Source organism: Haemaphysalis longicornis, unplaced genomic scaffold (assembly GCF_048455015.1).
Source record: "Haemaphysalis longicornis isolate Haplotype H1 unplaced genomic scaffold, Haemaphysalis longicornis Haplotype H1 scaffold_10, whole genome shotgun sequence".
Taxonomy (NCBI): domain Eukaryota; kingdom Metazoa; phylum Arthropoda; class Arachnida; order Ixodida; family Ixodidae; genus Haemaphysalis; species Haemaphysalis longicornis.
The window spans coordinates 33336044-33340287 of record NW_027526204.1 but is presented as its reverse complement, the minus strand read 5'-3'; the positions used below and the strand labels follow the sequence as shown (position 1 = coordinate 33340287).

Here is a 4244-nt window from a genome sequence, read left to right as displayed (position 1 = left end):
GTGCGGCGAGCGGCCGACAGATGGCGCCACCTGTGCGCTAGACTCAAAACAGGCCGCGGCAGATGTCTTGGTCACCGATCGCTGAAACGGCAATTATCGCCAAAATAAAGCCCAGTATGCGAAAAAGAGGATGATAGTGTGGTGAAAAGTTGTGTAAGGGATATTCATTCGCAGTTGTACAGATACCAGCGATCAAATGGTTGCCACGATACCAACGATAGTAAGCCTAAAGTTCCCAACACCCAAGGCAACCCGTGCAACCCCCAGCCCGCTGGCTTGGGCGACAGTTCTAGCGGCCGCCGCCGTGCACGAACTCAGCCCACGTTTAGCGCTGCATGTCGTCGCGTGGAAAATAATGGATCTTGGCGTCGTCATCGATTTGCTCGGACAGGCTTCGCATACCGCGAGCTTGCCATAGCAGAACTTGGGCGAGCTGGGCGACGCGCACCGCCGCGGTGCCCGTCGACATCGCGCACCCCGTGGTGCCGGCACCGCGGTTTTCGGCACCAGTGCAAGGGAATAACGTGCGCCGGCCACGAACTGAAGAGCAAAGACGTCGAACACGCAACGTTTACAAGCATTGCTCACACAGCTACGCCCCGTCTCCTGCCCAAACGAATACCACCGACAACAGCAGCGCAGGATATCGTTTCCGGTCCCGAAAACGACTATGTGACGTCACCCGGAACCGGCCAGACACGCAGGCCGATGTTTCGTCAAGCCGAAAGCGATTTCGCTAGTGCTGCCGATTTGTGAAAGCTCGCGGCCTGGGCAATCAAAATCGATTTTAGATGCGATTCCGGCCTCGGATCGCTGCAAACGTTTCTGTGAGGCATCTGTACAAACTACTGAAGCCAATGATATCATTTTTGGGCGTCAAAATTTGGTGTCAGTACTCCTTTAGGTACACCAGCAATCATGGGTGAAAAAATATCCACACACAGTCACTTGTGTCTGGGGACATCAATATTGTCACGAAGCCAAGGACGACGCAGTTGTCTTGCAGGAGAAACAAGTTTATTGGAGCGAACTTGTGCTGCCCTAACAACTCAAAAGGATACAAAGGCGGCGAAGCAGCGGTCAACAAAATGACTTGCTTCAGCGAGCGTTGCAGAATCGAACAGCCCGGCGTCTGCTCTGCAGGTTTTTTTTATCTTTCGGCGCGTGTGGTTCTCGAACCGTCGATTCGCATTGAGAACATTGTAGATCCAAGAAGATTATTCCGGGCTGTTCACGTTAGATCGGAATTGTCTCCCTATCAGAACAGATAACACATGCGGCACAGAAAGAAAGAATGGAACACGCGCTTCCCTTGGCACAGAGATACCACATACCGACGCAGCTGGGCGGTAAAAGCAAAACACAAATAAACAAACCCAATGCATGGTTCGCTGCATTACCCCCCTCTAAGATTGCATCGACCCGATGCTAACATAAGCGACAGTCCGAAAATAAAAATTAAAGTTCGTCATCGTCCGTTATCGTCATCGTCACCGTTACCGTTCGTCATCGTCGTCATATCGCTGCAATATATTACCGCGTCCAGCGAACGGCTAATACTCCTGGCTGGAGACCGAGCCGCCGTCCTTGCGCCCGTGGTGGCCGGAGGTGCTCGGAGCCCCGGGGGAAGACTTCTTGGGAAGCAGCTCCGCCGGGATGTGGGGAAGCACCCCGCCCTCGGAGATGGTAACGCCGGCGAGCAGCTTGCTCAGGTCCTCGTCATTCCTCACGGCCCGCTGAATGTGGCGGGGCGTGATGCGGCCCTTGTCCCTGGCCGCGTTGCCGGCCAGCTTGAGAGCCTCGCCCTTAAGGTACTCCAGGACTGCGGCCAGGTAGACCGGGCGCCCCCGCCGATGCGGGGAAGACTTCTTGGGAAGCAGCTCTGCCGGGATGTGGGGAAGCACCCCGCCCTCGGAGATGGTAACGCCGGCGAGCAGCTTGCTCAGGTCCTCGTCGTTCCTCACGGCCAGCTGAATGTGGCGGGACGTGATGCGCCCTTGTTGTTGTCCCTGGCCGCGTTGCCGGCCAGCTTGAGAACCTCGCCCGCAAGGTACTCCAGGACTGCGGCCAGGTAGACCGGGGCGCCCCCGCCGATGCGGTCGGTGTAGTTGCCCTTCCGCAGAAGCCGGTGGATGCGCCCTACAGGGAACTGCAGGCCCGCCCGCGCCGACCGGGACGACGACTTCGCTCCCGCGCCCCGGCTTGACATGATGCAGGCCCAGTCGGATGTGGCCTAAAAAAGGTGTGGCCGATCGAAGGAATGAGCGCTCTGACGCTGGCTGCTTGTGATTTTATAAGCAGTGGCCAGTGGTCACGTGCCTGTTTTCCTATTGGCCAATATTGTTTTTTTTTCCGAGACCGGTTGAATCGGAAAGTCATCACACATATGGTGGTATGGGGCGTAATTTTTTAAACATCGCGTGCTCGTCGATGTTCGTCGCTGCCTCCGTTTACAAAATGGAATATACGAACGCGTCATCGGCCTGCTTGAGTTATCAGCAATTCCTTCACGTGACGAGGCACCGACCGCCACAAAAAGAAGGCATCTGGGGCAACGTAGTGGAAGCGGAAGCCGCGATAAAATAATGGTTTGCTTTAACTGTTTCTTTACCGCGAGAAATTAACCAATTTTGAGGGGTCTCACAAAACATTTTTCTGTGCAATAAATACTGGTTAGGCACACATTGCAGTGACATAAAATGCCGACGATTTCACACGCTTTCCAACCACACCAGTTTTAATAATGGTTTCATAAATAATGATTGGGAAAAAAATTACCAAATTCAAAATTTTTGTCCAGGCGTCGAAGAAAATAAAAAATAAAAAGTTGTGTATAATGAACCACCACTAGTAGAAAAAAATTTAGAATATACATCTTGTAGGTAAACATTTCAAAAACCCGTCCTTGAAAAAAGATTGCGTTGCGCGGTACAATTTGTCAGATATAAAAGCAAAAGTTAGCACGCGTGGTGCCCGTGCCTTGCGATGAAGCCAAACCTCTATTTCAAATTTTGCTATTTTCCATGGTTCTCTAGAAGAAATCTGGTGGTTTGACATCATTAAAGACCACAATTACCCTTCAGGTGATTTATAAACACCTTGTCAATGATTATGACCAACACAATGTTGAAGGCAAGCAAGCTATGCGAAAAAATCCGCTTGGATTTGAAAACCAAACTCTGTGGTGGACGGGTGTTGACGTTCTGATCACCACTTATCAGTCAAAACTTTAATTTGCGGTTTATTATCATGTTCTGACTCACTATGGTAGCCCTGCTTGCAGGAATAAGGTACGATGCGCTGGAATCGTGCCCAGGAAGCTTTCACCAAGCCACCGTCGTGCTAAGAAGCGAGTTCAACATTGCAAGCCTACTACATTGCAGTGCCATCTAACAATTTCGAAAAGAAACTATTACAAGGCTGCTGGAGACTTTATCAGGATAGACAGCTCTTCTAAGAAGTCATACTAGACTTCCGAAAATACCCTCGGACAAAACTGACACTGGCCGGTGAGCAGCTGGCGGTGTTCAAGGCCGATTGGTAGCGTTCTCCTCGTTTGAACTGATATCCGCCGACTCGGTGTTATCTTTAGACTTTCACCTGAAGCTGTAATCGCAGAAGCAAGGCGTGGGTTAAGTGGAAGCACGAGTGCCACGCCTGTTTCGAGGCACAGTAGTGGGCAACGGAGGTTCCATGGCAAATGAGCGTGTAGTTGGGTAACTGCGTAGTAGCGCAAAGTGTGACTTTCGCAACGCAAAAACGAAACCAAGACTGTTAGAAACTGGCTGAAAATGCCAGGCATACTTGCTAGACATGCGGGGGACCATCAGAAATAAGATTTAACAGAAAACCTTTCGCCGAACCAAAGATCACTAGTCAATAGCTGGTGTCATTTTCAAGTAATTATCACCTCTCAACGCTGTCAGATTACAAAGCTGACAACATTATTTGGTACTTGGCTTACCAGGAGCCTTTTGACAGAAAAAATTATGGTAATTTGTAGCCTAACCCCGAGCGGCATGCGTTTTTGTCATGTGCAGCAGTCACGCCCCCTTCCTCGGAAACACACGCACCTCCGCTTACAAAAAACGCTGTCAAAACTCTGAATGCCGCCGGAGTGGGAAAATTTAAACCTATTCTAAAAGTGCTGTGCTGAGACTAACCACTGGCCGCATTAGGTGTACGAGAAACGAGTACAACATGTCGAAATAGGGAATATAAATCATCGATAACCGGTGATCCAT

General features: G+C 50.8%; 1 pseudogene; it reads right to left on the bottom strand.

The window, feature by feature from the left end:
- Positions 1-1153: 1153 nt before the first annotated feature.
- On the bottom strand, positions 1154-2248 carry LOC144157688 (histone H2A-like; annotated as a pseudogene).
- Between the last annotated feature and the right edge of the window lie 1996 nt (positions 2249-4244).